The following is a 14,053-nucleotide window of genomic DNA, read 5'->3' as shown; positions in this document are numbered from 1 at the left end:
GAAAGGCTATGTTGCGAAAGGGCCTTGTGTGAGACTGTGGTGTGAGTGGTCAGTTTCCTGCTAAAGCAGCATTGTGTAGGATGATGACTGCACACAAAACCAAGCCTCATCATCACAGGGGCTTTTCAGTCCCTAACCCAAACATTCCAAACTCTGTTTCTGAGAAGCTGGAATGTCTCGTTGTCGCCTAAGGAACATATGCCAAATGCTTATAGTGCCAAGACAAGCCGTCGGCCAACTCATGTGAACCTACGCACAATTTAATTGGCACGGCAGCCAGACCGAATCACAACTATTTCAAGCCTTTGGGATTTCCTGTTTCATTGATTATGAAACTTATTACATCAACATGGTCGGACACCTTGCAACACCTGAATTTCCCCTTTCCTGAATTTCCCCTTGGGGATCAATAAAGTATCTATCTATCTATCTATCTACTTGTTTCACTGTGGCAAAATAGATAGGCCAATGCACAGAGCTGTTTTTCACAAATCCCTCAGTTCTAACATGCTATAATAACTTCTAATACTGATATAACACAATAATTCTTCTTAAACTTTTTCAGTATATTGCTCATGGCTTACATTTTATGGCTAAATGTTCAAACAGATATTTAAGTTCCACAGACTCTTCATGCATGCTTCCCATAAAGGACTCTAACTTATTGCTAATGTTTTGGCGGAAATGTAAAACATTAACATCCCTTGTGAAAGTAAGAGGAGAGGAGACATCCCATTGTCTGTAACATGCAGACAAATCAGGGCTCAGCTTTTGTTTACGTTTTTGGATTTTGGCCTTTTTGAGGCGTTCAATCTTTGAAGTGGAAAAGAGTTTGTCGCAATTTCAAGGACATTTATAGCAACAAATCTCTTTGAAGACAAATATACATTAAAGAAAACATAGGCCTCAAAAACACAATCTTTATTTGTTGCGCAACAGTGTGCACACCCATTTGTTGGCCTAAATGTTGACTAGCATTATTAAAGGGGTTTAAAAAAACAATGTTCTACTTTGCTTTGGTTTGTCTGTTTTTCAGGCAAAGGCGTAAATATCAGGACCAGACCTTCTTTGCCAGCCCATATGTTATAGAAAGTGAGTACATTTTTTCTCTAAATAGAAGCCATTTAAGGACTAAATTTGGTCTCAAAGGTCATGTTCTTCTCATCCATGCGACCTCATACTGCAACAAAATTGGATGCAGACATTGTCACTATTTTTGACCCGAGCATATGCTTACTTTTCTTTATATTTAACACTTTGCTAAATCCTCATGCTTTCACTCCAAACATCTGACACTAATTAAGCACGGCGTCGAACGTTTAATGAATGTGGCTCCGCGACTGTGAGGGCCCACGGATTATTTATGCTGCCTCTCATCCACATAGCCTGGCACATGGCACTCTGGTACCACAGAAAACACAAGACGTCACATTGCTTTTTCCATCATGTTATGACACCCACTTTTTTGGAAGCAACATGCAGTATGACAGGAGAAGCCGAAGAGTTGAACATTCCTTTCATCTCTTAGGAAGGTGAAGGTGATTATAGGTTCCAATGTTCAGTGGCCCATTTGGATTGGAGCGTGAAACTAGATAAGCACAATTTGGTTTGAAACAGTCATTCACTGACACAGCATTAGAATGTCTAATTGGGACTGCATCACATCATTCTAGCTTTTTTAATAACATGCCCCATAGCCTCCAGAATGAAAATGCTTTGGAAAAACATATAAGAAATGCCAACTGCCATATTGTTTGTTTCCTCACAAGACATTGTTTAATGCCTGAAAATAATTACCCTTTAAATGTCGCAGGCCGAGATGGGTGACTGTAAAACAACCACAGCTCCGCAGTCAGCCCTGCCCATCACCAACAGCCAAACCCTCTCAGCCCCCACATATGGCTCTGACTTTAACACAAAACAGTTTGCCTTTAAGGAATACAATATTCAGCATCATTTCATCTTGAGGCCAGACTTCTAATGTTGGCAAATGTTGTCAACAACATTCTAATGTTGGTTGGTAAGACATCTGCAATATACATGGTTTTAACTGTTAACATGGTCATGTGTTTTAAAATCAGTATGCATTTTGATTGAAATCATTGAAGGAAAACTATTTTAGGGGGAAATGTGTCAGACTAATAATACTTCATGTAATTTGTTAAGTTATGCAGTATACAAAGTTTTTTTTAAGTTACTCTACATAAATGTAGTGCCAGCACCAGAACATTTATTTTGACTTCTTCAATGGAACTTCTGGACTTTTTTGGAGACATCATCATCCTTTCAGCTTAAATGATGACTAAAAATGTGTCTGTTAATCGGTGTGGTCTTGATGATTGATGCTGTGTTTGATGATTTGATTTGATGATCACAGGAATGAGTTATTGCAACGGTCTTTGAGTCAGCACCCTGGGACTTTATGCGGTTAGAGGGAGACCTGGGTCACAGAGAGGAGCTTCCCAAAGGAGGAGTCAAGGCAAGGGTTATGTATAGGTTTTGGGAAATGCAAAAGGGAGTGCGTATATATTGTAATGAAAACTGGAGCATGGACCTTAATTTCATGTCTTCAGATGTAATGTAAATCAGTTGGAATGAAGGCAGGCACAACGCAAAGACATTGGATGTGGAACCATTTTGAACACTAAACCTATGTTCTGATGAGTACAATATAAATACAAATGCATGAATCAGACACTCTGCTCCCACAACTTTATTAATGGCCTTGGGTGTTTTTGATGTTGTTTGCTTCCACTTCTAAAGATAAAACGCAGATAAAAACAGTAAGGGGCATATTTGTGGTGTTGTTGTGTGGGCACAAGTTATATAAATGGCCTCTCCAAGAAAAGGATGATATGCCACTGCACAGTTTCGTCATCTAAACTTCTGTCTTCCGGGATATGTGGTCACAGCTCAACGCACTCCCCGTTTTTCCCAAGATATTATCATCACACTGTGGTAAGGAGCCTGTGCATGAGTAAGAGAGCGCTGAATGTGCAACAACAAGCAAGGCCATGCTGTTTCTCTTCACCTTGTCAGTGAGTGCAGAAGGTCATTAGACCATTAGACTACTCTTCAAAAGAAATCTATCAGGATGTGGGTTGGATTTTCCAAACTTAGGGATAAAAGTTGCTTAGCAGCATTTTTAATCTTGCTTGCTAGGGCACGCACAAACACAAACACACACACACACACACATACACACACACACACACACACACACACACCTTTAGTATTACGATCACATATCTATCTATCTGGGCATTAGTGGCAGATTAGATTAGCATTTCCACTGAATTGCACAAATAGAATGAAATACAGAATAGAATAGAATAGAATAGAATAGAATAGAATAGAATAGAATAGAATAGAATACAATCTGTACTTCCTGAAGAACCCATTGTGATGAGATTGTTCTGAGCCATGTACTACATCCCGAGGCAGCACATGACACATTGGATTATTAGTCTGAATGGCAACAAATATGAGAATGACAATCTCCAAAATACCCCCACTATTTCTGTCTGCCTGGGATACATGAGTCAGTGGCCCTCATGTTGATTGCACTGGTGGTGACTGTAATGTCTGCCATGAGTTCCGCTTGAGTACTCTGGTTGAGCTCAGCCCTGCAGTGAGTCACACAGGACAGGTGGGCGCAGCTAGAATTCGGAATACTCAGGTATACATTTTTGACTTTACACTGAAGTCAAAGAAGGAGCAAAGCGGGAGGCACAGGAGGAAAGCAGGAGGCACAAGCTCACAATTTCAAATAATGTTTTTAGGTTAAACTCTCAGGAAGACATCTTTGTTTCTGAACAGATGTGCCAAGTGACATCTATCCAAAGGCTAAGAAATCTCATTACGAGTATAGCAGTAAAACAAGGCCTATTAGCGTTGGAGGAAGCAGAAAGAAAGGAGGAGCCAGGCACTGCTGCCAGACCATGGTGTCAGAACCAAATGCGGCAGAAGTGCCATACAGCAGTGCATTCCCAGAAGAACCACAACGTTGGCCTCAGCACCAGCTGCGGAGAATACCTGGCTCCTGTGGTCAACTCAGCTCGACGACACATAAAAGAAATTTCCTCCCTGTTACAGTTGATGAGCCATGCTGATGCATTTCTGCTCGCTCAACAAAAGCACTATCCACCCGTCCAGAGAGAGAGAGAGAGAAATAAACTGCAGAGGCAGGCCAGGTTGTGGTGTGTGACTAACCACACGCCAAAAACAATGTGCAAGACATAAACAGGCGCTGTTTAACAAGCTGGTTTGAGAGCAATTAGGGTATCATACAGTTAATGGTGAAGACGGATGCCTCGCAGTAAAAGAAAAGTGGTTAGCTTTAAAAATTTTAGGGTGAAACAATCCAAATAAGATTCAGTGCTATGGTATATGGTCTGAATAAGATCATATCAAGGAAATTTGAGGCGCAGTATGGACAGTGGTAGAGAGAGAAATCTGAATGCCTCTTTTGCAGCCAAAACATTTTTGGTCCAGCTTTTCAATTTACATTGGCTACTCTGTCCTGATCTACATACTAGAAAAAATGTAAACACATAGGTGAAGAATAAGTAACCTTGGATATTTGACAGACAGAGGCCCATGATGCATAATTTCACTGCATTTCTTACTTCCAGTAACTATATGCATGTGACAATAAACATCCTTGTATCCTTGTATGATGCAAGAGTGTGAATTTTGTACATGATCTGTTAAAAATTGCTAAAAATGCAAGGAAATGGAGATATGGATGGTGTACCCAAGAAAATCAATGTCAGCTGTATGTTTTTACAGACCCCAGACTCTTCCATTACTTTGGAAGAACTGCTCTCTCTCTCTCTCTCTCTCTCTCTCTCTCTCTCTCTCTCTCTCTCTCTCTCTCTCTCAGTATATCACTGTAAACACAAAGAACACCAGCATGAAACAAAAATATTGCTGAGGAAAAGGGAAATAGGGAAGGGGAAATTCCCCAGTAGGGACTTCTATGAGGTGTGAGTCAGGCAAACAGTGTTTGGTCTACTTGGCCATAACCAGGTTCAGACTTGTTGGGTTATGACGGACTTCATGTCCACAGGGGTTTAAATTGCCCCCCAGGGGACAGCTCACAGTAATGGTTTAGTTAGACTAAAATTTACACAGTTACACACATTCTTTCTGAATCACATTTATTGGTGGCGAAATAAGTAATTTCTTGGAAAATGCCATGCTTATACAGGGAAACACTGAATCATGATGTTAAAGTATGGTTTTCAGAGCTGGTAAATACTGAGAGACTGAGTGCTAAGAATCCAGCAGTCAGTCACATCCATAATGCTATGGTTCATTTATCCAGATGTGTCAGGTGGTATAGAAATCCATGGTAGACCTCATTCTCAGAAAAGAAAGCACAGAATTGTATTTTTAGAGGTAAAGGCTCGTCGCTGGGCAGTACCATCAAGGGTACACAATTTGTACCTTTTAAAGGGGAAATCTGGCCCCAAAATTGTTTACCTTAGCTTTACAGAACAGGAATGAATTCCAGACTTGACTTAATCACTATTCTGGTTTGAAACTAGTCATTCATAATGGCAAGACATGACGTTGTGTACGGTTTGTCAGCATCAGACATAATTTCCAGATTGATGAAAGTCCACACCTTTTTTTAATCAGACTAGTGTGTTGTGTAATGTGTGGTGTAGTGTTGTGTATTATTATGTATTGTTATTAGTCTGTCTGTCCATTCAGTGAAAAGTCTAGTCAGACATCACTCTAAGTCAGACAGCACCCCAAACTCAACACAATTTAACTGCAGTGAGCAGCAGCTCCAGTTTTGGCATTTGTCCAGTGTGTTGATGTGTCATGCAAGATGTGTTGAAATGGAGGTTATCCCCAAGGAGAGCAAAATTTGAAATTATATCTCACCTGTTTCTCCTTAAATGAACTTAAAGGTGCCATATGTAAGACACTTTGATTGTAATAAATCATAATATTACCATAATATGCCATTAAATATTAAAGAAACATGTTATTTTCAAATACTGGCTTCATTGACAACAATAGTACAGTCAGGATATTCACAATTCAAACTTTAATTTGCAGCCTGCATATATGTTTATGTTTTGAGTTTATGTTTTGGCCTGCTGCTACCCTCAGCCCTCCCTCTCTGACTTAATGCTCTTTTTTGGACTGCAATGCCCATTTTAAGCACTAGTGGTCGTTTTTACATATAGCAATTATACTGGGCTGTGACAAGAGAGCCATTTTGTAGCTGAGAAAAAGCCTTCCTCTTGTTTCAACCAAAGTCCAATTTAAATTCAACTTAAAATCTCAAAATATTGTGATATATTTCTTCTCTGTGTATTCTTATTTCTATTAAGTTTCCCTTAGGAGGAATAGGTGAGATCTTAATAAGAGCTGATTTATTTCTCATGAGACAAAGAAAAGACATTTTTGAGAGGAGAAATTTTCCTTTGGCCAACGCTGCATTATGTGGACCAGTACCCCCTCACTGATTCCAAACTTCTAGTGACTTTTTAATAGAAACAGACACAGCACTCAAAGAATCTCCCATAGAATGGGGTTAGTTTGTAACGCAAACATGGCAGTCGTCTACACATATTACACCCCTTGTGAATACATCATGCCAATTATGTGTTGTGATCTCACAGCTGGAGCGAGATTAGTGTTGCGAAGCAGCTCTGCCCAAAATAGATACCCGATAAGGGCCCAAAATGCGTTGCAATATGCCTACCAAATGGAGGGACTTAAAAGGACTTTGCTTCTCTAAACGATCAAAGTAAACCATCCCCTTCATGTAGGCCTATTTTCCTTGTTCAATGAGTAGCACTTTGCTATTTACATATAGTCAGACATAACTGAAGTCTTCTGGATTGTTTTATGTTTTGGAGTGTTTCAGAAACCACAGCCAAAGAGTGATTCAAGTCTTTGCACAATTTTCACTCCCTGTCATCATGACATCTGTTCATAACTTGTGTCACGTTTCAAGAGAATAATAATTGCTCAATGCAGATTACAAATAATTTGGGAAGTAATGTGTGTGATAGTATTAAACATGAAATATATAAAATGTCATATGAAATAAAATATGTTTGCAGCAGTGTTTGCTATTTGAATAGATTATTTAAGGACTTCAGCACATGACAGACTTACTCACTGCCTTGTCTGTGATAAATGACTAGACCACAAGGGCTGAAGAATGTGGGAAGCAGAGGAACTGTCTGAGGCTGTCTGAGCTGAACAAGTGGTGTAAACAGAAGTAGCCTGAGCTCAATTTCTCAATGTATTTCTTAATTTCAACCCAGTCTTTCATTCAAAATCCGTTAGTGGCAGTGCAATTCAGTGTAAGAGCAGTGACTGACTGGAGGACTGAACAATGTGTAAGACATATTACTCTCCAAGACTTGGAGGATCTCTGAAAAGATTGTGTGAGGTGATAAGATTATTATCTGAGCCTTGATTTGGCATTGCAAGACAACACTAGACAAGGAAGGCACTAAGCAGAAGGCATTTTGGGGGGTGTCAGTCTGGTTTTAAAGCCCTTCACAGCACAGAAACAGCACTATTAAGACTTTTTAATGATCTACTGTAATTAGCTACTGATGCTGATGCTGAGTCTAATTCTTATTTTTGACACTTTGGTAAATCTGTCATCCTGATGCCACCTACTGTTAAAATTAACTAGATGTACCATATAGCGGTACAAAATATGACCGCCGCTCAGTCCTGTACATCCATTCCGCGAAAATAAATCACACTCGTCAATTTATCTCCATCTCCTACTCCATTCACTCTTGAAACTTTTGTGTATGATTGTACTGTATGTGCATGCCTTTGTGTGTGTGTGTGTGCCTGTGTGCATGCGTGCGTGTGTGTGTGTGTGAGTGTGTGCGTGCCTATGTGCGTGTTTGTGTGTGTGCATGTGTGTGTATCTGTGTGTGGATGCGTGTATGTCAATTTCTCTCCATCTCCTTATAGAGCCTAACTGATATGGAATTTTGAGGCCCGATTTCGACATTTGAGTATTTCAAAAACTGATAACCGATATATTGGCCGATAGTCATAACAAACACAATGTAAAAATGTTCTCCCTTAACAAGGTTCTAATCAAGATGGGGCATTATGTATTTGAATAGGCCTAACTATCGAGTTTCCTAATGAAAGGCTCTTCATATACATAGTAATTAGTGTTGTTGTATAGAATAGAAAGAATAGTAAGAATAAAGAGGTCTTTATTCTGTGATAACTACTATGCCACAAACTACATTGTGAGCAGTTTATGCTTAATGACTCCCCTTTTATGCAACCAAAACATTTTACAAATATGATCAGTTCCTTTAGGCTACTTTAAGACTTTGAAGCCTAAACCATGCTCTTCCTTATTGAGCACCTTTGTTGAAATGCAAGACTGAAACTAGGTGGGTGTCAGAGGCGTATAAAAGTTTTTAAAACTGTGTGTGTGTGTGGGAAGTATTTTCTGAGAGGGGGTGCAGACGATATTGCCGGGTGTCTGGGGGTGTCCCGGGAACATTTTGAAATTCTGGTTACTAAACACCATTTTCATGCAGTTTGGGAGAGACAGAACAGAGCAAGCAGCGCCCCTCTTCTGTGTGGCTCATGTGACTATGCCTACATTATCTCCCTGCACTGAAAAAAAGGGGAAATGGGGGTTGTTGAATTTACAAAAATGCATTTATTATATTTAACATGATTATTTTAAGTTCCCTCTCCAAACATGTATTAATCGTGTAGAGCTATTTTAATCTTGAGAAATGTCAAATGTACGAATTTAAGTTATGTTAGGCGAAAAGAAAATTATTATGTTTTGTCTAATGACTCCGCCCACTGGCTTTCAGCAGCATGCCAAAACGGCCAGAACAAGTATTTTGTGTCCGCCATTTTTCCTCGGCAAGAAGCTGGAAGCGCTGTCCGTTGGTTCATTTCAAGATCATTCATTTGGAGAGCTGTGTATAAGGTAAAAGTAATTAAATCTTACAAAATGTTTGCCAAGTACTTAAAACACATTTTTTCTCACAAAGTCAATGGTTTTATTTGCTAGTAACGTCGAGTAACATGAGTAAGCTAGTGTGCTGCAGGTTAGTGCTCAGTTAGCTAACGTTAACATAAACGTTACATTAGCTAGGTTAGTGCAAAATGCATCATAGTATTAGGGCTAATGTTTCTGGAAATGTGCTTGCTTACAGTATGTGGTTGTATAGTATGAACATGTGTGTAGTTCAAATCTTGTTGTTGCTCTACACTTAAAACTTTGAAGCTAACTTTTTAATTTAGTTGAATGGGGTAGTAGCTTAGCTTCTACTATGGGGAAATGTAGCACTTTTTCTAGCAAGGCGCCAATTTGCTGCTCCACCTGATAGCTATGAAAAAGTGCAACCGCGATTTTAGAGGCTGTTGAATGCTTAATTTCCAAGCTAAGACAAATATCTTGGTCTGAAAATAATCTACACGAGATGCTGCAGTTGTTGGTATCAGTCTCGTTATCATTGCAAGGCTTAAAAAGGCTTTAAAAAACATAGTCATTATCTTAAGGCAGCAAACTGTATCTCTAGCCCTTTTGAGTGCTGTTGGTTTCTCTCTCTTCCCCTGCATTTTCTTTTTCATACTTGCATGGAGTTGTGGACCTTGTATTATTTTTTTGGTTCTAGTAATACTGATCTGGGTTTTTTTTGTTAGTCAAAATGCAGTATAGCCTACATAAGAAACATGCATATAACAGTCAATTAACTCCAAGGGCTTTGGCTTGTTCTGTGTGGATTCTGTGTTCAAAGTTGTCGAGAGTGTGCGAGTGGAACGTCTTTCTGATGTTGAGAAGAGGAACAACAGGGAGGTGGAAGGGAAGACGTTTGCATACAAGAGAAAATAAGTGGTACGTGAGACACCCATGATCAACGACGTCAAGACAAGATGGCCTGCGCTCTTTGAAGTATATGAGGTAGGCTATACGATTAATATGAAATCATAGTCTTGAGACTTGTCTTTGACTTGGATGAGACCAGCAACTCCCAAAGTAGTCTAAAGATGTGAGCTGGTAGTTTTTCTCAAGTCTTTCCAAAATCTCCTGTGTGGAAGTCTTTAGAGATGGTGTTTTCAGGTTGTCTGTAGTAATTACTGTGAAAACTAAGTGATTTCTCTGTCTGTGCTTATTCTTGTTTTCAGATCAACGCAGAATTTAAGCGGATCACAACCCTGCCCCTGCAGTCTAGGTTTCCTTCACAGCTAGATTTGCTGACAAACTTCTGAAACTGTTCGAAAAGAGAGGAGGGCAGATATGCAAGAATCTACAGAGCATTTCGTCACAAATGAGTCAAGTAAGAAAAACTTTTATGGGAAGGCAATTTTAGTGTTGTACTATATGTTTTAGAAAAATCCATGTTTTCATTTGTCTTATCCTACTTGTCAATGCAGGCTGGGAATGCATTCTTAAGGGGCTTTGTGTTTACTTCAGCGATGACCCAGCAAATCTCGTGTGAGAGTTTGTGATGAGTAAGAATTATTTAATTTTTCATGCTGAGCACTGAAATACAGTATGCCAGTGTACAGTAATGGGTGAAAGTTTTTAAGCAAAATTCACACTTAGAGGTTTTTGATGCTTTTGATGAACAATGAGATGCTTTTATTAGTACAAAAGACACTTGTTGTGAAGGGGTGCTAATACTTTGGACCGTGCAGTATTCATTTCCCACAGCATTTTGGTAGTATTTTGTGTTGAATTTGGGGTTTTAGTTGTGTTGAGCTATTGAAATGATCAATGATTGGTTATTTTATCAAAAAGTGTGCGAGTTTTGCTTGGAAACTAACATTGCCAAAGGGGTGACAATACTTTAGTCCATGACTGTAGAAAAACAGAATAACCAGCCAGTGGGTCGGATATCAATATAAAGACAAAGTTCTCACACTTGGTTCCTTATTATTGTGCACTCTGCAGGGAGAAGACAAATTCATGCCATCAAGGAGCCACCGAGGAAACCACGATGGGGATCTATGTTGTGAGGCATGATGCCACCAGCAAACCAGAGGACATGGGGATTGTCCTAGAAGGTCAGCAGGTATAGCAGGACCTGGACAACGTAGCATTAGCTTCTGCCATGTTATTTGGCTTAGTGTATTATTTAAACCTTGAATACCCAAAAGAACTGAAGTACTTTTTTGAAGTGCTCCAGAAAGTTGTGATGGAGCTAGAGGGTAGTTCACTGTCCAAGAAACCCCAGATCCTGAAAAACAGACTTTGCCAGTTAGTGGTGCCCTGGACTATTGTTTATCCAGGAGTTTGACTGTTGAAATGAAGGATTGTTGTTCCTCGTTGGTGGAACACACTGCCAGTTCATACAAGGGCAGGGACATCCCTCTCCATTTTCAAAAAACTTCTGAAGACCCAGCTCTTCAGAGAACATTTCCTCTCATAGCACCACTTACAACAAGTCTTGCTGATCCTAGCACTTACCACCCGTCTTGAACTGACACTCAACTGTTTAAAAACAGCACTCACTGATGCACTTATTCTTACTGTACTCTACCGTTTTTAAATTGTCCTAAAATTGTTGAGAAAATTGCTTTAAAACTTAAACTGTTTACCATGTTGTTAGTCGCTTTGGTTAAAAATGCGTCAGTCAAATGTAATGTAATGAAATACCTGAAAAAAGTGGATCTGCTGTCAAGTGTTTTGAAAAAGACTGTATGTATGTAAGTATGTAGAATGTAAAAATAAAGGCTCCTTATGCATTATTTCCTCTGAAATTCTTGTGATGAATCCTAAATAAGATATTAAGACGGACTAGATTTAAGGACATATGATGCACAGCGGGGGGGGGGGGGGGTTATGAACATAAAAATGAACATAACATGTTATTTTAACATGATATAATGAATAAAACAATCTTTCTATAAATATAAATAAAGCATGTTCATTTAACATGAATAAATCAAGTTTTTTTTTTAACATAAAATCATGTTTTTATAACATAAAACAAATCGGTATATTTAACATGACTAAATCTGGTTAAGAAAACATGATTTTATTATGTGCAACCGATGTCCATGCTTTTTTCATGTAAATCTGAAAGAGTTTTTTTTTCAGTGTGCTATGACACTACTTGCTTGACACTATCCTACATGGACACATACCTCAGTAATGTTATCAATGAAGAAAACATTCCAGAAATTATGTTTTGTGCAAATGGGTTAGCACAACCATAGCTTTAGGTGAACGGAGATGTAGATCATCTCACTAATTAATTTATTTGTGCAAACCCATGGTCTGCGTTCATTTTAGAGAGACAATGTTTTTAGGCTACAATAAATTGCCTAACAGACAACAGCTTAATTTTGAGGTATCACTGGGCTATTAATGCATAGGCCTAACTATAATATCTATTACCGGTAAGTAAAACCCTGGCGATCAAACAAAAATGTTCTGTAAAAGTCTATTGCCCAATGCCCACCAAGTTTCATGTGCCCCGGTGTTTCGGTGTCCCGGAAATCGTTGACCAAAAATTCAGGAAGTAGATGACGGAAGACTTTGGCAATCCCTATATGACCGCTACACTAGTTACTCTAGCGGCAGTCATAATAATCAACAAGCAGCAGCACCATCAAATGTGCATATTCAAGGATCATGACTGTTCAATCTCTGGTCACTTTTCCACTTGCCGTGCCTCCTCCTTTTACAGCAGGGCCATATACAAACTTTTGAAAATACTGAGGACCCTCCTTAAGACCCTCCTTGGGGATCAATAAAGTATCTATCTATCTATCTAAGAACACCCACTTACACTTATGGACAGGAGCCCCCCCAAACAAAAAGAAAGAAAGCACAGAATTGTATTTTTAGAGGTAAAGGCTCGTCGCTGGGCAGTACCCTCAAGGGTACACAATTTGTACCTTTTAACTCATTGAATGCCAAGCTGTTTTCGGAAGCTTTGTCCTAGAGTGCCAGCAATCTAGACCATTGTTGATGATTTTTGTACAGCCACAGCATATTCTGTGTTATAGCTATGAACACATATAATGGCTCGTTTAAAAGGTGAGACTTTAAGCTCTCAGTGGGTGCAAACCGTGGCTAATTTTCATCAAAATCGCTGTTTTTTTCTAGAAATGGAGATATAACGACTTTCATGAAATATGAAGTGTTGCCTGTAAACTTTCCGGGAAGTGATCAGCGAGACCTGGCGAGACTGCCACCTACTGATAGACCCACGAAAATGGCCTGGTTTTGAGATGACGTGCATGCGTCACTGATTCGACCCAAAGCGGCAACCGAGTTATGATAAAATGTCCAGATTGTGCGTTTTCATGAGTTTTCGATCGTCATATATTTCATTTCCATTCATCACAGAGTTCCCAAAATCACATAAGGTGTGTTAGAGTGTCTAGTTTCGTAATTAAAAAAAAAAGCTAAAAACGTAAAATTACGTTTTTGGCACTCAACGCATGGGAAGGAAAAACTTAATATTACGTTTTTGGCACTCAATGAGTTAAAGGGGAAATCTGGCCCCAAAATTGTTTACCTTAATTAATTAATTAATATGTGTACATTTAGTGACTGCACCTATCGGCCTTTAGATGGCCGGACACGGTTTTCTGTGAATATCTCAGGAACCGTAGGGCCTAGGATGACCACATTATTTTGGTATGTTGGTCTCCAGGGGATATCAACACATCCCATAACCACTCATTTGAGGTGTAGCGCCACCTAGTTAAAAATGAAAAAGCAAAAAGAGAGAGAGAGAGAGAGAGAGAAGCACACACACAAAAACAAACACACAATATGAACACACATCATTTAGGCCTACACAAAAGTTGCAAGAGTAGGGGATGGAGTAGGAGATGGAGACAAATTGACAAGCGTGATTTATTTTTGCGGAGAGAATGTGCTGGACTGAGCGGCGGTTATATTTTGTAGGCTACCGCTTTGCAGTACTTCTAGATCTGGTTCCGGCGCCGACGAGAGTGGCAGCATGTCGAGGTCCGTGTCTTTGTGTTTCTTGAATTTCCCCTTGGGGATCAATAAAGTATCTATCTATCTATCTATCCAGTTAACGTT

This window comes from Alosa pseudoharengus, unplaced genomic scaffold, assembly GCF_046254945.1.
Source record: "Alosa pseudoharengus isolate Yale_2024_CS ecotype anadromous, Long Island Sound unplaced genomic scaffold, YU_APseudo_1.1 YU_APseudo_1.1_scf_9, whole genome shotgun sequence".
Classification (NCBI taxonomy): Eukaryota; Metazoa; Chordata; class Actinopteri; order Clupeiformes; family Clupeidae; genus Alosa; species Alosa pseudoharengus.
This window is presented reverse-complemented; position numbering follows the sequence as displayed.